This window comes from Palaemon carinicauda, chromosome 23, assembly GCF_036898095.1.
Source record: "Palaemon carinicauda isolate YSFRI2023 chromosome 23, ASM3689809v2, whole genome shotgun sequence".
NCBI lineage: Eukaryota > Metazoa > Arthropoda > Malacostraca > Decapoda > Palaemonidae > Palaemon > Palaemon carinicauda.
The window spans coordinates 102184370-102207898 of NC_090747.1; the positions used below are offsets into that span (position 1 = coordinate 102184370).

At 34.3% G+C, this 23529-nt stretch overlaps 1 pseudogene; it reads left to right on the forward strand.

Annotated features, from left to right (window-relative positions):
• Positions 1–23474, forward strand: part of LOC137617038 (solute carrier family 7 member 14-like) — a 115341-nt pseudogene extending 91867 nt beyond the window's left edge.
• The last annotated feature ends 55 nt before the right edge of the window (positions 23475–23529 follow it).

Sequence of the window (23529 nt, forward strand, 5' to 3'; positions counted from 1 at the left end):
TAATTGCAATGAACCACGACTAGAAAATTCATTAAGTGAGAGACGCGGAAGGAAAGTGACAGCCTTAGGAGAGGGAAAAAGGCTTGAATACATTTTTCAAGATGTAAATGCAGTGTTGTGGTAGCCTGTTGGTAACGTCTATGCCTAGCGATCTTCTGGATTGGTGTTCGAGAAACGCTCAAGCCTTAGAGTTTCTTGTAGTGTCCTGCAACCTCACCATCCTTGTGAGCTAAGGATCGTAGGTGCTTGGGGGAGCCTATAGGTCTATCTGCTGAGTCATCAGAAGCTATTGCATGATCCTATAGGTGTGCTGTTGAGTAATCAACAGCCAATAGCTGGTCCTCCCTGGTCCTAGCTTGGGGTGGAGAGAGATAAGCCATCAACAGCCAATACCTGGCCCTCCCATGTCCTTGCTGGGTGGAGAGAGATAAGCCATCAACAGCCAATACCTGGCCCTCCCATGCCCTTGCTTGGGTGGAGAAGGATGAGTCATCAACAGCCAATAGATGGCCCTCCCTGGTCCTAGCTTGGGTGGAGAGGGAATGAGTCATCAACAGCCAATACCTGGCCCTCCCTTGTCCTAGCTTGGGTGGAGAGAAATGAGTCATCAATAGCCAATACATGTCCCTTCCATGTCCTAGCTTGTGTGGAGAGGGATGAGTCATCAATAGTCAATAGCTGGCCCTCCCTTGTCCTAGCTTGGATGGAGAGGAATGAGTCATCAACAGCCAATAGCTGGCCCTCCCTGGTCTTAGCTTGGGTGGATAGGAGACTAGGTTGCTGATCATATGAACACATGATCAGTCTCTAGGGCGTAGTCCTGCTCGGACATTGTTACTGTTCCTAGCCTTTGCCATTCATGAGCAACCTTTAAAACTTTAAACCTTAAATATGCGTCAGGGAACTAATAGCCTTAGGAAGAGAAAGGGACTTAAAGGTTAGCATTATATACATATTCAAAGAAGGATGCATATGCAGATATGTTGGTAAAAATCGAATTCGTTTGAGAACAGATGGGGCAGCTATAAATTCTGAGGTCCGGGGAAATTGAATAAAAACGTTTTACTCTTGTCTATTTAAGAAAAAAAAAATTGCAATAAAATCTTTGTATTATTATTATTATTATTATTATTATTATTATTATTATTATTATTATTATTATTATTATTATTATTATCGTACATGTGCATCTTACATCAAAATATACATGAAAAACGTGGAAGAAACACACAAACACACACATGATAATTATACTAATTTTTAGTCTGATTGCTCACAGCAAACCAACCTAGTATGTGTGTCCTGACACATACAGCTTTCCTGACCATGGCGATGCAAAAACTCTTTCACCACGTTAAGGTATCCCCACTAAAAGGGACATGTATCTACAAATTTAAACCTAAATAACTTTTGATACTTATCGTACGTGTGCATCCTACGTCAACAGATACAAGCGAACAGATGCGCGATAATTATAATAAAAACCGCCAAATGGGATCGATCGTCCCGAAAGCGGCCGAGAGGTAATAACAGGCAAATGAATGATGGCGAGAACACGTTAATTGATTCTCCAAGTGGGACGCCAACTTTCCTCCCGGTTGCTATTCACACACAGGTTTGCGCCATCCATCACAGAGCGATTAATTCGCGAAGTTAAGTCAGCATAGAGGCCGAAGCCGTCGCCCAATTTGTGCTCATTTCCGGTGGTGGAAGATAAGTTGAATTACAAACTGAAAGTTTCTAATCTCGGTTCGTAGATGGCGCCGCTGTATTGCTTTTCAAAGTCCGGTTTGACTGGATTCGTTGGCGACGGATTTGTTTTGTCTGTATTAGATTTTTGCCGTCGTCAAAATTGAAGATATATACATACATATATATGTATGTATATATAGAGTATATATATATATATATATATATATGTATTTATATATTTATATACATACTGTATATATACATATATATACATATTTATATATATATATATATATATATTATATACATATATTATATATAGAGAGTATATATATACATATGTATATACATACATATATATACATACTGTATATACATATATATACATATGTATATACATACATAATATATATATATATATATATATATCTATATATATAGTATATATATGTGTGTGTGTGTGTGTATTAGTATATACTACACACATACATATATATATATATATATATATATTATATATATACATAAATAGTATATATATATATATATATATATATATCATAAATACATACACATACATTTTTCAGCTCTGAACACTTTTCCCTTCCAGAAGAACATTCAAGCAAATATAAAAAAAGGATATAAACAATTTAACTAACCAAACACGCATACTCCTATACATACAAAATGAATCCTCCACACTAAAATGCCATACATAAATGCATGCATGCATACATATGTATAAAAGAATCCAGGACTTGCAAAAGTGTGTCATTTCCAGGCCGAGGAGAAATCTTCCAGCGCCTGGAACAATGACAAACGAGAAGAGTTCGAGGAACGGAGAAATGAGACGCAGAGATTTCTAGAATTAATTAGTGGAGTGACGGAGCCAAAAAAAAAAAAAAAAAAAAAGAAGTGTGAATACCAGACTCCTTGCTTCTGTTGGGTTCCTTCTCCTGGCATTACGAATACATATGGAAATTTCACATAATGTAATGTAGAGCAAGTGTCTGGATATATATATAATATATAATATATATAGATAATATATATATAGATATATATATACTGTATATATATACACATAAATAACTAAGAGAGAGAGACGCTTATTTTCAACATTATATATATATATATATATATATATTATATATATATACATAAATATATACATAAATATATATATATATATATATATGAGAGCTGGGTATGACAGTGACATAACATTTAGCCGCGGAGAGATAGAAGTCGATGACAATTCTCCTGGAACTCATACCTGTCGAACTCAGTTATTTTTTTTTTTTTTTTTGCACTTAGAATGAAATCAACCCATCTCCACCACATTAGCTAGTATATATGTATATATATATATGTATATAATATATAATATATATATATATATATATATATATTAAACACATATGGTAAAAAACCTACTTCAAACGCTCAAGATTCTCTCAATTTCACAGGACATCAAAGCTTCCGTTCATATACTATTAAAAAAAAATCCCGTCATTTACATTTCCCTTGATCTACCTTGATTTTGTATTCATAGGTAATAATAGCTCTCCCGCAGCTGGGTTTCGTACCTATCAAATACCACTTGACTATTTAGACTATTACATAGGGCAATCAACCACTTTGACCCTAATTAATTGCTCTTTAATGCGTGCCCTTTGATAGGTCTTGGTTTGAAGCGAAATTCGTAAATAGTTACTATTGCCTATTCTGGGTGAGATGCAAATTAATTCTCGAATTTAGATTTGATATTGAAGGCTTGAGTAAGATATTTTAGTTTTTTTGTCACAGATTGAAAAATAGAGGGGACACACAGTAGAGCGCAGATCTCCGAAGCAGCAGCTCATCTTCGAGACCTTTAGAGGCAGACCTCCGCCGCAGCAACTTATTTCTCGACCTTGATCTTTGACCTTAACATGTATTAATTGGCCTGGATTTTCATACGTAAATATGAACTAACTTTGAAGTCTCTGTGACAATGATGTCCAAAATTATGTCTGATTACGTGAATTGGAAATTTTAATTGACCGTGACCTTGACATTTGACCTAGATCTTCCAAAATTTAATCAGCTTTTTACATAACAGTTAATCCATTGTCAGTGTAAAATTGTGGCCAGAAAGCTGTTCACAAACAAAGAAACACAACAAACAGGGGAAAAAACATAACTTCCTTCCAACTTCGTTGGATGAGGTAAAAAGGGGAGAGAGTAAAAATAAAATATATGATTATATAAAATCAAAAGTATAATTTTCAGCTGTAAATAATACTCAAAAGAGAGAGAGAGAGAGAGAGAGGAGAAGAGAGAGAGAGAGAGAGAGAGAGAGAGAGAAATGATAAAAATTCTAAGATAGTTATTACCTTCAACAGCAATTACTATCATGAATTAAAACTTTTCAATTTAATTACAATACATCAAACTGAAAAATAATAATAATTAATGCAATTATTACCTCAGGATAAAATACACAATGATTTCGTTGTTGAGATACAGTATAAAAGATTACAAAAGCTTTTTTTATTACAAAGAAATAAATGAAAAAACTCTCCTTTTTCAACGGGTAACCCTTAATAATTCCATATACAACATGACATGAATTTTATAAGGTGCTGCTTATATACATACATACATACATACATAGAGAGAGAGAGAGAGAGAGAGAGAGAGAGAGAGAGAGAGAGAGAGAGAAAGGACGAATGGAGAAGTATTGATTTAAAAGCTCTTAATAGAGATAACTGGCGAAATCTACCTGAGGCCCTTTGCATCAATAGGCGTAAGAGGAGATGATGATGATGATGATGGTCATATAGTATATATATATATATATATATATTTATATATATGTATATATATATATATATATATATATGTAATATATATATATATATATATAAATATATATATATATATATAATATCTAAGTCATGTCAATTTATGAACGGGGTTTGGCCGGTCTGAATCACCACGCTGATTTGCGGAATGGTGATGGTGGGATACTTTTGTCTGATCCATCACAGCAAACCTATCTAGTAAGGGTGGCCTTTACTGGTACAATTTTGCTGATCATGTAGATACACAAACCCTTTCACCACGGTAATGTATCCCCCAGTCAGAAAAAAATATAATATATATATATAATATATATATATATTACTGTATATAGTAAAGGGGACCTTTGCTGGCATAGTTTTGCTGATCATGGAGATACATAAACCCTTTCACCACGTTAAGGTATCCCCAGTCAGAAAGGAGATATATATATATATATATATACATATATATATATATACATACATATACATATATATATATATATAACATATATATATAAAATATATATATATATATATATATACATACATATACATATATATATATATATATATATACATATACATATATATAATATACATATACTGTATATATATATATATATACATATACTGTATATATATATATACATATACTGTATATATATATATATATATATACTGTGTGTATATATATATATTATATATATACTGTATATATTATATATACATATATATATATATATATATATTCCTCCACCATCATTACTTACAGATAAATAAAAAAAAACTCCCTTTTTCAACGTGCAACCTTATACAACTCCATATACAAACTAGCACTTATAGTGCAGCAATTTATAGATATTCTACCCCATCTTCCATGGCTTTCTAAATTCAGTCTGAGTAAAAGAGAAAGACATGAATTTCAGGATAAAACTTTAAAATAGAGTTTCCTCTCGGGATGATTGCCTTTTCCACTAAGGCCGAAGAAATATTTGTAAAAACTCGTTGCCTTCTTTCAAGGGATATTTTTCCTCCATGGATAGCCAGGATGCACTAACTACCCAACGTGAATGATTGCTATTGGGCGATAAATTCTAAGCAGATTTTAAAGGTATTAATTTTTGTGGACACACATACACACAACTATATATATATATATATATATAATATATATATATGACGTATATATTACCATCATTAAAGACCGATATATAAATAAGTGAACTACAATCATGTAAAACACAGAAGATTAATTTGAATTTTTTTCCTTATATTTAGATAACAAATTAAATTAAATTTCATCCACCTTCCTTCTATTTTTTTAAATACTAAAAACGAAAATATAAAGCATAAAATTACCTTAAACAAAACCGTAATTATAACAAAACAAGAATAACATCTCAGACGCTCTGAACAGCGACACCATGGCATAAAAAACACGTTCTCTTAAGGAAGCTATTAGTCCACATCCGCTGCAATAAAGATACGCATTATCTCTCATTTGTGACGCCGGTCTCATGAGGTTGATGTTAGGCGTATTTGTCCCCTTTGCGTATGTAAATGAGAGCGAAGGAAGGGAAGTAGCTTGTAGAGGCCTGGCCTTTTTAATACTTAAACGTAGAGGCTTGACCTTTTTAATACTTTAGTAGAGGCCTGACCTTTTTATTACTTAAACGTAGAGGCTTGACCTTTTTAATTCTTTAGCAGAGGCCTGGTGTTTTTTAATACTTTAGTAGAGGCCTGGCTTTTTAATACTTTAGTAGAGGCCTGACCTTTTTAATACTTTAGTAGAGGCCTGACCTTTTTAATACTTTAGGTAGAGACCTGACCTTTTTAATACTTTCGTAGAGGCCTGACTTTTCATTAATGACCTCGTAGAGGCCTGACATTTTTAATATTTTCACAGAGGCCTGACATTTTTTTAATACTTTCGTAGAGTCCTAACCTTTTTTAATACCTTCGTAGAGGCCTGACCTTTTAAGTACCTGCGTAGAGTCCTGAACTTTTTTTAATACTTTTGCAGAAGCCTGGCGCTTTTTAATACTTCCGTAGAGGCCTGACCTTTTTTTAATACTTTCGTAGAAGCCTGGCCTTTTTTTAATACTTTCGTAGAGGTCTAACATTTTTATTAATACCTTCGTAGAGTCCTGACCTTGTTTTAATACTTTTGTAGATGCCTGAAGTTTTTTAATACTTTCGTAGAGGCCTGGCATTTTTATAATACCTTCATAGAGGCCTGGCTTTTCAAATACTTTCGTAGAGGCCTGACCTTTTATTAATACCTTCGTAGAGGCCGGGCATTTTTAATATTTTCATAGAGGCCGGGCATTTTTAATATTTTCATAGAGGCCTGGCCTTTTTAAATACTTTCGTAGAGACCTGACATTTTTAATACTTTCGTTGAGACCTGATCTTTTATTAATACCTTCGTACAGGCCTGACGCTTTATAATACTTTCGTAGAGGCCTGACCTTTTTAATATTTTCATAGAGGCCTGACCTTTTTAAATACTTTCATAGAGGTGACATTTCTTAATATTTTCGAAGAGGCCTGACCTTTTTTTTATACCTATACGTAGAGGCCTGTCCTTTTTTAATAACTACGAAGAGACGTGACCTTTTATTAATACCTTCATAGAGGTCTTACCTTTTTTTTAATGCTTTCGTAGAGGCCTGACCTTTTTTAATGCTTTCGTAGAGGCATGACCTTTTTAAATACCTTCGTAGAGGCCTGGCCTTAAATGAATATATTTTTAGAGGCCTGACGTTTTTAAATAATATTTCATTTAAGTTCAATTGGGTTCATGAGAGAGAGAGAGAGAGAGAGAGAGAGAGAGAGAGTGTGTGTGTAACTGTATCCATGCAATCGAGAGTGCGTTTGTGTTATCCTTTACTCATGCAAGTGAGAGAGAGAGAGAGAGAGAGAGAGAGAGAGAGAGAGTTTAACTGTATCCATGCAAGAGAGTGCGTATATGTTATCCTATATTCATGCAAGAGAGAGAGAGAGAGAGAGAGAGAGAGAGGACACAATCCTATCATTCCTAGGAGGCGACTCCCAAAGGCAGAGGGTTCCTGGGCAATCACAGAGGACAAAGAGGATCCTTAAGTGGATATAATCTGACCACGACCACAGACCTCCTCTTCATATGGAGCCTAAGAAAGGACTTGGCTCCACCAATTCGGTGGGTTAGGTCCGGCAATTGATTTTCAATTTTGCCTCTTATTGAAAATCATTTTTTATTCTTGTTGTTATTCAGAGATTGAGGGGGAACAGGAGTCGAAGCAAGGTAGAAAAATTATTATTATCATCATTATTATTATTATCATCATCATCAAGATCATCATCATCATCATCATTATTATTATTATTATTATTATTATTATTATTACTTGCTAACCTACAACCCTAGTTGAAAAAGCAGGATGCTATAATCCCAAGGGCTCCAACAGGGAAAAATAGCCAGGTGAAAAAATGAAATAAGGAAATTAACTATATGAAAAGTAATGAATAATTAAAACAAAATATTCTGTTTCTTAGACTTGAAGTTCAGAGAGAGAGAGAGAGAGAGAGAGAGAGAGAGAGAGAGAGAGATTCAATTACTGTTAACTTTAGAAAATATGGAATTAGGGCAATATAGACAGGCGCTAGGGCCAGGGAGACCAGTATGCAACTGGGGGGGGGGGGGGGATCAATACATATGCATCATCAAGTATACGTCAAAGACCAACAATTACTGCTAACTTTAAACCTAGCTATTTGAAATTATGGAATTTGGAACATATAACATAGCGCGAGGGCCTAGGAGACCAGTCAACACCGGCGTAAAGCAGGGGGAAAGTCCACAGTTACACCATGAAAGGCTAAAAAGTGGGTGCTACTAATAGTTGAAAGAATGTAGCAATTATGCTTTAATAATGACTACAGTGAACCCCGTTAAGTGGACCCTCTATGTCAAAATACGGTATAACAGAATATAGCTCATAAGTGATAACTTACTACCTCCGCCAACGAGGTTGGGAGGAGGTTATGATTTACCCCGTTTGTTTGTGTGTGTTTGTTTGTGAACAGCTTCCTGGCCACAATTTTAATCGTACAGTAACTTGTAGGGATTAACTGTTATGTAACAAAGCTGGAAATTATTAAATTTTGAAAGGTCAAAGTCAAAGGTTAGGGTCACAGTCCAGTAAAATTTCCAATTCACGTAATACGCAACAGGTTTGTACATCGATAACTCATATTTGAGCGTATGAAAATCCACGCCTAATTAATAATGTTAAGGTCAAAGGTCAAGGTCAAGCAAAAGGTTGAGAAATAAGCCCACAGGGCGGGGGTCTGCGCTATACTGAGTGCCCCTTTAGTACTGAAATAGTGCTGAGAACAGTATATTTATACGGAGAATATCCGATTAAATTTACAGTTTTTTAAGTGTAGATGATGTTAGTACAGTTTTCTGTACATGTACATTCATCTTTATTCATTATCATGTGCCCCACCCCCTTCAAACCTTTTCTAGAAGACATACGAACCAAGGAGTAAATGATCTCGGTCTCTCTACCCCAATTCCACCGCTTGCCTTCCCTCTTTCTATATAACTAGGACGCGTCTGTGGTCGAAGTTCCCCATAAGGGCTTCTATAATCCTCTTACGATAGATTTAGAGACTTGGTTGAGAGGAAACAATCCAACCAGAGGTCATAAGGTTAACTGGTGTTTATTTTACTCTTCTCGGAGTCATTAGTTCTATCCTCTGCTTCCTTTATTTTATAACTGTTGACGCTTAAATCGTTTTTGGTGTTATGGAAATAGATTATATGTATGTGAATATTTGCAATATTATTCAGGAGGTTTTTCTGGTTACTAAATTATAAAAGCTTATAAATATATATATATATATATATATATACACGTATATATATATATATATATATATGCATATATAAATAAACATACATGTATATATATACATACATATATATATATATATATATATATATTTACACACACATATATATATACAGCATATATAAATGTGTGTATATTTATATATATATGTGTATATATATTTATCTATATATATACACACACCCAGGCATATCTAAATATGTATCTACGTATGTAGGAATAAGCTCGCTCAAACCCCCCCCCCACACACACACACCTAACATCCCAACTTACAAAAGAGTACTTTCCGAACAGACCGTTTTCACATCGCCCCCAAAAGCAGCCAGCGGACTCCGTACCTAACTTTGCGAAATTGAATTTCTATACTTTTGCATGAAATCACGGCCGTTTCGCAAGGGGGGAGAGAGGGGGAGGGGAAGAGTGGGGGGAGGGGGAGGGGAAGGGTGGGGGGGGGGAGGGGGGAGGGGGAGGGGGTGGGGGGAAACTTCGGCATAATGTATAAGAATGAAGGGAAAATTGAATTTTCCCCCCAAGATGCAGTTTTATTCCAGGGGTCCATTAAGGTAATTTACTTAGTGATATTGCAACGGAGATGGTTTCATTTAAAAAAAAATGAAAATAAAGGCTATATGAAATTTCTTGAATTTGAAGTAAAAGTGATTTAATATACTTGTTTGATTTTTATATTTTTTTCCTATATGTATAATTTACCTTGTGCATGCAGTGCTTGTAACGTACGTATGCACGAATATATAGATATACTGTACATACATACATTCATGTACATATATACATATATACATATATATATATATATATATATACATATATGTGTGTGTATATATATATATATATATACATATATATAGTATATATATACAGTATATATATAAATATATATATACATATATATATATATATATATATGTATATATATATATATATATATATACATACATACATACATATATATATATATATATATACATGTGTGTGTGTGTTGTGTGTACAGGGTAAGTAGGTATGTTTGTATTCATATTCAGGTACTTATAATTTAAACTACTTCACGCACAATATAATTATACATATAGAAAAAAGTATAAACATAAAACAAGTACATAAATATACAATCGTTTCACAAGTACATAAATATACACGTTTCAAATTCGAAAAACTTCCTATTTATATTTGTGTGTATATTCTGTGTCCAAATATACACATACGACACAAGCTAGATTCTAGCAACTACCAATTGAACTTATATAAGGGATATAATGTAAATGTATACCTGGCTGATACACTATTTCCCCCTAAAGCCACAAATCCTACGAAAACTATTATCAACTGAAAAAGAAAAAGACATAGATGTGTATCGCCTCCAGCTTATATCAATTTCTCTCTCTTTTTTTTTTTTTTAAAGGATTTGTGTGTGCCGAACTGCACGTGAGAATACCCAAGGGCTGCGGGGTGTACGCCCACGTGTACACGAGCATGGGCGAGCTTCCAGCCGTGCTGGTGGCGGCTTCTCTACTCCTGGATCTTCTGCTACTGCCTGCATTCGGTAGGTCGTTTGGGCTAAAGGCGGACTCAGTGTTGCTGAGAACGTTTGTGTCATTTACTACTTAGAAATTAGCCTGTATATGCAGTTTTTTTTTTATTTAAAGGATGTACTATTATATATATATATATATATATATATATATATATATTCAGAATATTACCGTCAATTTACTAAAACTACACTGTTAAAAATTTGCTTTAAAAAGCGGTAAATGTCTGACATTTATTCCAGGATTTTTACCTTTTTAAAAACGGATATATTGACGTAAAGGAGTAATATTACGGTCACCAACCCGTAAAAGATAATAACAAAGTAAGGTAAATTACGGCCGCCTATAATTTACTGAAATACGGCAGAGAAGAGTATACTTTTACGGAGAATTTCAGATTAAAATTACGGTTTTTTAACAGTGTATGTAAATGATGACTAAAATAAATTAAAGGGATTTTGATTTTATAATTGTTATAAAGGTTGTAAATCTTAATGTCATGAAGAAATTTTATTTTGTTAATGTAACTGACTTCCTATAAGACGATAACAGAAACAGTAAATTTTTTTATATATAGAAAGTTGGTATGCCCCTACAAAATGCATCAACAACCAATCCTTTTAATTCATTAATTAATTGACTTCCGTAAACTTGCATGAACGTATATGCCTGTAAAAAAAAAAAACAAAAAAAAAAAAAAAGATAAAAATCTAAAGCGATATAGGAGTATTGCGATACCTCGTTCTGTATCTAATTTCAAAAGCTCTCCAATTGGACATTATTAACTAATATTGGCGTAATCAAATCTTTATAATCTATTTTAATAAATTATCGGATTAATAAAATTCAGGAGAGACGGTGGTATCACGAGTCTCAAATCAGCACAAAATTCTATCAAAAACTTACATTTCGTATCAAACAATCATATTAAAATTTAACCAGGTTCTACATGGATGTCAAAATAAAGCAGGTAATTCAACCGTGTTCTATATGGACGTCAAAACATAGCTTGCAATTCAATCGTGTTCTACATGGACGTCAAAACAGCTTGTTATTCAACCGTGTTCTATATGGACGTCAAAACAGCTTATAATTCAAGCACGTTTTACACCTACGTCAAAACACAGCTTGTAGTTCAATCGCGTTCTACATGAGTAAAAAAAAATAGCATATAATTCAACCGTGTTCTACATGGACGTCAAAAAAGCTTGTAATTCAACCGTGTTCTATATGGACGTCAAAACATAGCTTATAATTCAAGCACGTTTTACACCTACGTCAAAACACAGCATGTAATTCAATCGCGTTCTACATGAATGTCAAAAAATAGCATATAATTCAACTGTGTTCTACATGGACGTCAAAACACAGCATGTAATTCAACCGTGTTCTATATGGACGTCAAAACATAGCTCATAATTCAAGCACGTTTTACACCTACGTCAAAACACAGCATGTAATTCAATCGCGTTCTACATGAACGTCAAAACAGAGCATATAATTCAACAGTGTTCTACATGGACGTCAAAACAGCTTGTAATTCAACCGCTTTCTATATGGACGTCAAAACATAGCTTGAAATTCAAGCACGTTTTACACCTACGTCAAAACACAGCTTGTAGTTCAATCGCTTTCTACACCGACATCAAACCCCAGCTTGTAGTTACTATTACGATTAATTGCTAAGCTACAACCCTAGTTAGAAAAACAAAATGCTATAATCCTGGGGGCTCCAACGGAGAAAATAGCCCAGTGAGGAAAGGAAACAAGGAAAAATAAAATATTGGAAGAACAGTAACAGTTCAACAGCGTTCTAAATGGACATCGAAGTGCAGCTTGTAATTGAACCACGTTCTACATGGACGTCAAAACATAGCTTGTAATTCAACCACGTTCTATAAGGACGTCAAAACACAGCTTATAATCCAACCACGTTCTATATGGACGTCAAAACACAGCTTATAATCCAACCACGTTCTATAAGGACGTCAAAACACAGCTTATAATCCAACCACGTTCTACATGGACGTCAAAACATAGCTTGTAATTCAACCACGTTCTATAAGGACGTCAAAACACAGCTTATAATCCAACCACCTTCTATAAGGACGTCAAAACACAGCTTATAATCCAACCAGGTTCTACATGGACATCAAAATACTGCTTGTAATTCAACCACGTTCTCTAAGGACGTCAAAACACAGATTACATTTCAACAGTGTTTTACATGGACGTCAAAACACAGCTTGTAATTCAACCCCGTTCTATAAGGACGCCAGACTCATCCTCATTACAAATGTGTAAACATATCAAATAAAGACAAAGTAGACCCACTGATTGCTCACTCAGCCAAACAGGCTAATCGCAAATGATCTGTTCCATTTAAGGCTTCGCTTGGCATAGATTTACCTCCATTAATCACTTCGTTAGAGGGTAATTGCACTGCACGATTACAATGGCTTGCCGACTGGCAGAGATAGGTAGCCACAGGATTACGGGTTGCTGTAATAGTTGTTTGGGATCCTCCGGGTTCATTAGGAATCTCGTGCAGGAGCAAAAGTGATAGTTATTCTGGGAATTCCTTTAGGATTCTTTATCCTTATTCTAAATCTGTTATTCTTTATTTCTAAGTAGCTCTCTTTTCGCGAAGAGATTTTTGTTATTTTGTTGCTCACATGCTAAACGTTTTTGTGTAAGGAATTTTTTGTTGTTGATTGTTTTGATTTTTAAAAGGGTTGAATAATCATAATGATAACTTGATTAACTTTATCTCAATAGAAAAGACAAAAAAAGAGAGGAAAATTTAATCATTATTTTTCCACCAGGAATTTTAGTTTACTATAAAATATTAGATCCATATTTTTGTAAAACACTTGCAAATTAAACATTACAATTTGAATGCTTTCAATTCACGCATTCTCTTTGATTTACCCAACACTACAAAATCAACTTCAAGAATCGTTCTCTCTCTCTCTCTCTCTCTCTCTCTCTCTCTCTCTTTTGAGTTTTGTACCTCTCTAGAATGAGTTTTGTAGTAGCCATCTCTCTCTCTCTCTCTCTCTCTCTCTCTCTCTCTTTTGAGTTTTGTACCTCTAGAATGAGTTTTGTGGTAGCCATCTCTCTCTCTCTCTCTCTCTCTCTCTCTCTCTCTCTCTCTATATATATATATATATATATACATATATATATATATATTACATATATATATATGTGTATATATATATATATATATATATACATATATATATACATATCTATATTTTATGAGTTTTGTATCTCCCTCTAAAATCAACTTCAAAGGATCTCTCTCTCTCTCTCTCTCTCTCTCTCTCTCTCTCTCCACTGAAAGAGAACTTCACGAACGCATCAAGGCTCTTTTTAACCAATCAGAAAAATCATTTCCAGCCACCTGCTCGAGTCTAGTGGACGCAGTCTCCCCTCGCATTCAAAAAGAATTCTCTTCCCGTTTTCTTTCGCTTATTCCACTTAGCATAAATGTAAATAAAGTTAGCGGATGTGTTTGTTTTTCTCCGAAGAAAAGGAATTTCTTTATTTGCCTGATTTTATACAAACGTTGGTGAAAAGCGGTTAGACCCCAACAATTGAGTAAGGGAAAAGGGATATTATGAAGTATAGATTGAATGAAACTAAGCTTTAGAGGAATGTGGTATTAAAAACGAGTAAAAAAATAAAATAAAAATATTACTAATATTACTCCTTCTGCGGAATTTTGAGTACCTTAAGCATATATATATATATATATATATATGTATATATATATATGTTTATACATACACATACACACACACACACACACACACTATATATATATATATATATATGTGTGTGTGTGTATATATAAATAACAACATATATATGTGTGTATACGGAGTTCTTTAACAAATTCCAAATATTGCTTCTTTAATATCCCTTGTTTCAGAAGCCAAAGAACTATCATCATCACCATAATTTGTTTGTACTTGCAATGTTGCTAAATTGCAAGAAAATACCAATATATTACAATTCAGTTTGCAAATGGATGACTAGATCACCTAACTACTGAATTCTTTCAATTTAACAAAAAAAAAAAAAAAAAAAAAAAAAAAAAAAAAAAAAAAAAAAAAAAAATGAAAAAAAATATCTCTATAACTCCCTTTCCTTTCCCCTTTACAGCAGCCCGAAGCAGCAGCCAGTACATGGAGTCCTCTATAAACCGTAGCCTGAGCGACCTCATGCTCCACCCTCGTCTGAGCTTCGTCCACGACTCTCGATACATATCACCGGACTACGATCTGGCTGCCCTGGCCCTTGTGACACTGTGCACCATAATGGTCGTGGCTGGGACCAAGGTATGTGATGGGAAGCTTTCTTTTATCTAGTTACCTCCGCCAATGTAGTTGGAAGGAGGTTATTTTTTTTCGCCCCTGTTTATGATTTGAGAAAAAAAGCCCTCAGATGAATATTGGGATTGAAATGGCAGGACATGATTAGAAATAAAACTATAGGAGAGATTACTCGAGTGCCATATGTGAATAAAATCCTGGTGAGGGGTAGATAGAGATGGTTTGGGCATGCTCTTCGCACTCCGCAAGATAGATTAGTTCACCAATTTACATCTGGGCTCCACAAGGCACTAGAAGAGTTGGAAGACCCAGGCCTACATGTCTGAGGACCATGAAGCGTGAAGTAGGAGACGATGAGTGGAGAAGTATTGAATTAAAATCTCAAGTTAGGGACGACTGGCGAAATCTAACCGAGGCCCTTTGCGTCAATAGGCGTAGGAGGAGGAGATGATGATGATGATGAAGGTTGTATGGCGCCGACTCTCTTTGATTAATATACTCCTTGAGAGATGTGAAAATGATGCCCGAAAAAGAATTCTTATAACTTATTAGAAAATGCAGTCAACAAGAAAATAATGTCTTACTAAATTTCATAGCCTACCTCACAGAAAAATTAAAATGAACCGCCAGAGATGAAACAATTGGAATACTTTCTCCACAAAAATGAAAATATAATGTTAAAAAGAAAGCTAAAAACTTATCCATTCTACTTGTGAGGAAAATAAAAATAAACGTAAAAAAGAAAATATATTCTTATGAAATCCCTTAATCTACAACACATTATCCAAAAGCTTGAAATCTTATAAAATCGGATAATTTACTTGATATAAAAATATAAATAACGTAAAAATAAAGATAAAGTATATATATAAATAGATATAAAAAATGAATATTATTTATCAATTAAAATAAACCGTAAATAAAGGGATACTGTAAACACAAGACTATATCAATCAATGAAACTGGTGGAGGGTAAAATACTGTATAATTCATCTCTAATATCGATGCTTATCCCGAGGGCAATGAGTTATTATCACCCAAGGATATCTTATCGATATCAACAACGATCTAGAAACTCAATTTCCTGTAATATCTACCTTTGAAATAATCAGGTCTCGCTAAAGGATATGTTTAAGGTTTAAAGTCGACTAGTTCAAAATTGCGAAAAAAGGCTTTTAAGTTGTACAGGCTAACAAATATTTTTTTTTTTGTAGTTTATATATGAAACATCTGTTTTGATGTTGTTACTGTTTTTAAAATAATTTATTGTTAATTTTTTCTCATTATTTATTTCCTTATTTCCTTTCCTCACTGGGCTATTTTTCCCTATTGGAGCCCTTGGGCTTATAGCATTTTGCTTTTCCAAATAGGGTTGTAGCTTGGCTAATAATAATAATAATGATAATAACAACAACAACAACAATAATGATAATAATAATAATAATAATAACAATTATTAATGGCAGAGGGAAGGGATAGTGGCATTGCCCTAGTAGGAGTGTGCCCTACAGACTGACCATATATATATATATATATATATATATGATCAGAGCCCAAGCCCTCTCTTCACCCAAGCTAGGACCAGGGAAGGCCGGACAATGGCTGCTGATGACTTATCAGGTAGACCTGTAGAATCCCACTAGCCACTCATCCCTTGTTCACGAGGATGGTGAGGTTGCAGACACTACAAGAAACTATCGAGCTTGAGTGGGTCTCGAACCCGAGTCGTCGGGCAGAACGCTAGGTAGGGACGTTTCCAATTGGCCACCACAATAAAAAGTCGGTTAAAGTATTTATTATGGTATAAATCGCATATGGAGGAGTTATTTCATAGATAAACTGTTTGGTACAAACCGCATTACAGAGGACTTATTTCATTAATAAACTGTATGGCATAAATCGCATTATTGAGAATTTATTGATATAATAATAAAAAACCTATCCTTGCCTAAGAATATTCTTTAAAGGAAGCTAACTACCATCAATATTGGAATTAAACTACCTTATCAAAGCTATTAAACTTCCATCAAGGGAAGAAAACAGGCAACAATTTAAAAACAAATAAAAAATATAAACCTTAAAAATCTAATAGTTTAGGTCGAATACCATCAGCTGACTACCTTGCCCCGATTAAAGAGTAGAGCTGAGCATATGTCTGACCTTTCGAAAGACCTTGTGACATTCTGATGCGTAATGAGGCTAGAAATCTATTAACAAAAGATAAACTTATAAGAAAGCCTTAAATTTTTAGGTATCATAATCGACCCCATATTTTTACACACAACAATGATTTACAATGACAAGAGATATCCATTACTATTATTATTACTAGTTATGCTACAACCCTGGTTAGGAAAAGCAGGATGCTATAAGCTCAAGGGCTCCAACAGGGAAATAGTCCAGTGATTAAAGGAAATAAGGAAACAAGATAGAGTAGTGTGCCTGAGTGTACCCTCAAGCTAGAGAACTCTAACCCAAAACAGTTCAAGACTATGGTATAGAGGCTATGGCATTACCCAAGACAGTGGAAGACCATGGTATAGAGGGTATGCCACTACCCAAGACTAGAGAACAATGGTATGATTTTGGAGTGTCCTACTAGAAAGACAAAACAAATAAATAGCATATGAAGACTAATCTTAATTAAAAAATCTCAGTATAATAACCTAAAAAAGAGATATAAAACAAAAGACTATGAAAATAAAATCGCGAGGATAAGCATCAAGTGAAAAAAAATATTCCAAAACGGACAGCAACCTTACAACTTTACAAGGTGTCCTAGTGTTGAAGACAACCAAAGTTGGGAAATGGAGGAAACATGAAGAAGAACACTTTTCAAAATACCATTATACGTCTATGTAAATGAAGAACAAACAACAAACGACACAGACATGGGACAAAAGACATGGGGCAACAAACATGGGACACAGACAACCCTTCGTGGAAGTACAGCTTCGAACATTTTAAAGTTGGATTAAACACGAGTTGGGGAATGTGTGAAACAAAAATAAGTACAACAGAAAGGTAGAAAATGGTTTTATGAAGGACTGAGTTTGGAAGGGCATGCAGCTACCTCGTACGTATATAGGAATTCGTACTCGGAAATAAATGAATAAAGTTTTGGAGTTACGCATGAGAGAAAGGTAAACACATACACAGATATATATATATATATATATAGATAGATAGATAGATAGATTATATATATATATATATATACAGTATATATATGTATATACATATATATATATATATATATATACATATATACATATACATATATATACAGTATATATATATATATATATATACGTATACATATATATATACAGTATATATATATATATGTATATATATATACAGTATATATATATATATATATATATTAATCTTTCATGTCAAAGTTAATACATATACTTTAAGAGAATATGGTTTAACACCCCCCCCAAAAAAAAATTATAACTAATCATTTGTATTAATCAAATATAAAGATTTCACTCTATACAAAGATGGCATCTTCGACGAAAAAAAAATCAGGAATAGAAATACATATTGTAACTAGAGGGGCACTCAGTAGAGCGCAGACCTCCGACACGGCAGCCTTTTTCTCGACCTTGGCCTTTGACCTCAACATGTATTCATTGACGTGGATTTTTATACACTCAAATTATGAACCAAGTTTGAAGCCTGTGACAACGATGTCCAAACTTATGGCTGATTACGTGAATTGGTCATTACGCTTGACCATGATCTTGACCTTTGACATTGACCTTCCAAAATTTCATCATTTCCAGATATTTACATAACAGTTAATCCCTGCAAGTTTCATTACTCTACGATTAACATCGTGGTCAGGAAGCTGTTTGCAAACAAACACACCCACAAATACACAAAAAGGGAGAAAAGATAACCTTCCAACTTCGTTGACGGGGGTAAAAATATGTAGCTTTAATGTGAAAAATCTTTACATCTTTCTCACATTTATGACTACTGAAATTCCGCTAACAGTAGAAGATAACCCCAATATAAATTTATCAAAATACAATGAATAACCAAAATTAAAATACATCAAAATATGTTTAAATAATTACTAAAATGACCATATGGTGACAGAAACAAATTAAAACGAATTAGGAACAGACCGAATATATTAAAGAGGGGAATAACCCTCACAGATCTGACGTATGAATAATATAATGAAAACCAGTTTTCTCTTCAAATTAGGGACCAACGAGCCAGGAAGCTAGCCCTAGTCTGGTTATAAGAAGGGAATATAACGGGGATCATATATTATACATTTGGAGTTTTTTTTTTATTGTATGGTTGTTATCAATACTATAGTCAATTCTTTTTAGTGAGGCAGGTTTGCACCGACTCGCAGGGGTGCCCTTTTCCTGATCGCTGATTGGTTGGACAAGATAATTCTAACCAATCATCGATCAGGAAACTTTTCCGAGCTGAAAGGGCACCGCTGCGAGTCCGGGCAAATGTGCCTCATTAAAAAAAATGATTATTATTACTATTGAAATTACTTTGTTTCATATCAAGTTGTGGTGGCCGATGTGGTAACATCCCTGACTGGTGAACGCCAGACTGGGGGTTTGAGTCCCGCACAAACTCGATAGTTTCTTTGGTCACTCCAACCTTACCAACATTGTGAGCTAACCATTGGGAGGTTCGGGGAAGCCTATAGGTCTATCTGCTAAGTCATCAGCAGTCATTGCATGACCCTCCTTGGTCCTAGCTTGGGTGGGGGAGGGTGGTGGCTTAGGTGCTGATCATATGTAAAAATTGTCATTATTGGGCATTGTCACTGTCCCTTGCCTCTGCCATTTATGAGCGGCCTTTAAAACCTTTATATATATATATATATATATATTGTATATATATATATATATATATACACACACACACTATATATATATATATATATGTGTGTGTGTGTGTATACAGTATATACATGACCCTATGCGTAAACCTAAAAGGACATTATATTTGTACTTTCACAGGTTGTATGCCAGATAGGAGGCATAGCCGTTGGCGTGTCACTCCTGGTACTGTCTGCTATCTCCTGCACCGCCTTCGTCAGAGCTGACCTCAAGCATTGGACCCAACACCAGGGATTTTTCCCTCATGGATTTCATGGGGTCTGTGGCAGGAATCTCATTTCGGCAGTTTTCAAAATTATTTTTTTCTGTGATTTATCATTATTCATTTTTCTTTCATTCGTAAAGTCTTTGGCCTTTTTTCTGTAGTTTTTGTTTTTGTTTCTTTTTCATTCTTTCATTTTAGCAGTTTTCAAAATTACTTTTATTTCTGTGATGTTATCATTATTCATTTTTGTTTCTTTCATTTATTAAGTTTTTGGAGTTTTCTGTTGACTTTTTCCTCTTCATTGATTCATTTCAGCAGTTTTGATACTGTTTTTTTCTGTGACTATCATTTTTTATTTGTTTTTTTCCTTCATTAAGTTTTCGGGGTTTTTTCTGTATTTTTTATTTGGCCCTTTTATTCTTTCATTCCAGCAGTTTTCGAAATTATCATTTTCTGTGATTTTATTATTATAATTTTTTTTTTCCTTTCATTGGCAAGTTTTCGTAATTTTTTTTTTTTTTTTTTCAAAATTTGATTCAGGCACTTTTTTTTGCTTTTTCATTCTTGCAGTACTCGATATTTTCTTTTCAAAATTATTTATTTTTTGTGACTATCATTATTCATTTGTCTTCGTCATGCGTTAAATCTCCGGGATATTTTTCTAAGTAGCATTTTTTTGTCTCTTTCAATCTTGTACTTTTTGTGAAGTTATTTTGCCATAAATTTTATTCCTGCAGTTTTCATAATCTTTTCTACAACTTTTTTTGTCTCTCATTAATGGATTTTTAAGTTTCTTTAGTTGAATCGGTAGAACTTCGAAAGTTGAAACTTGCAGCAAATGTTTTTATGTTGAACAGTGCGAAATAAGTATTTTTATAGTTTATATATGAAATATCTGTTTTAATGTTATAAAAGTTTTTTTAAAATATTTTATTTCAATTATTCACTATTTCTCATATCGTTCATTTACTTCCTTATTTCCTTTCCTCACTGGGCTATTTTACGATGTTGGAGCCCTTTGGCTTTATAGGATCTTGCTTTTTCCAACTAGCGTTGTAGCTTAGCTTAGTAGTAGTAGTAGTAGTAGTGGTAGTGGTGGTAGTAGTAGTAGTAGTAGTAGTAGTAGTAGTATTAATAATAATAATAATAATAATAATAATAATAATAATAATAATTTTATCAAAATTTTAATAAATTTCTTCTACCGTTTATTCCATTCATGCAGTTTTTCGTTTACCTCTCTTCCCTTATTTATATATTCTTCAATGCCCATAAAATTGTCAGGCAAATGTCCTGGATAACATATAACGTAATATCCTAAACGCAAATCTCGTAAAATAATAAAACTACACAAAATTAATTCTAGACATGAACAATATTTACCTATCTTAACGATATTTCAAGTCTATTACTAATAACTCTAATATACACACATAAAACCAGGATTAAAACTATATATATGTAGCCATATTTACCTATTTTAACGATATTTCAAGTCTATTACTGATAACTCTAATATACAAACATATAAAAACAGGATCAATATTCTATTATGTATACAAAGAGATATACGCAATACGCATGCGTTATGGTTATGCATATCTCTTTGCGTATGCACAGTCATGTAAAATTTTGTTTATCTGTCCTCGTGAATCGTGCATGCAAGGCAGTTCATTGTAGATTTGCCCAGTAACGCGTGGCTGTAACGTTACTCGGGTTTGCTGTAACACTAACTCGATCGGGTAATTGTTACAGGGAATGTAGGCAGGTTACAGTGGGTAATTTCTCTGCTGATATCCCGTGTAGATAATAAACTCACATATATATATGTAAACTGTATATGTTTGTTCATATATATAGCTATGTATTTCTATACTTGCACATACTTTTTGTATATACTCTCATACATACAAACACAAACATGTATAGTGCATAAAATACCTTAACGTGGTGAAAAGGTTTGTGTATCGCCATAATTAGCAAAGCTGTACTAGTCAGGGCCACCCGTTGTAGGTTGGTTTGCTATGAGTGATTAGACAAAAGTCTCCCACCATCATCAACCAACAATAGCCAGCGTGGTGATGAAAATTGTCTGAAGCCTTTGTCCTGCAGTGAACTACAAACTATTCCTTTTTTTTCCTGTTGTATATATAATAAACACTATAACTGTATATATATATATATATATATATACACAAAGTATATATATATATATATATATACATATACTGTATATGTATGTGTGTATATATATATATATATATATACAGCGACAGATATTAAATAAGTTGTGTTCAAAAGAAATTCCACACAAGATACACATTCTTCATAAAAGCTGTAACTAAATCTGCACTACCATAAAACACCTGCTTTCCCCAGAACCTGTACACTAGCTGGATCTTGATTATCACTAATAACGTCGTTTTCCTATTTTCAGGTCGTGAACGGAGGCGCCATAATGAGCATTGGAGTAATGGGAACCCACACCTCATCCTTCTTGATGGACGAATGCCAACATTCCAAGGATACCCTGAGTCGTATTGGAATGGCCATAGGAATAGTGTTTCTTTTGTCTCTATTCCCAAGCGCCGTGGCTTTCACCTTAGCTTCCCCATCCTTCGAAACTGCAGCTCCCTTGGGTAATTTATTCCCAGGGGCTTCGCTCATGGCCATGAGAGCATTGGTTGGCGTGGGGGGCATCCTAGGCCTATGGGCTACCCATACTGAGCAGTCTATTGGGAGCTTCTAGACTGCTACACCGCCTAGCTTGCGACGGACTAGCTCCTCGATGGCTCAGGGTGATATCTCCGCACACAGCCACGCCTTGGGTGTCAATACTCATCTGTGGTATTTTATCAGGCACAACAGCTGCAATTTGTTCTTCCTGGTTACTCCTACGAACACTGGGTACTGGGAGTTTGGGTGCAGGACTAGCCGGGGCGACAGTCGTGCTATCGCGAAGGTATCGCCCTGTGTCCATGCACTCCAAAGAGGCTACTCACACCAACCCCGCCACATCTACGACTTCTCGTAGTGACAGCCCCAAGGAGATGACAGCCTTGACTGAATCTCACCAAAGGCCTTACCAAGCCTTCGATGAAACTCAGCCCAGACAGTT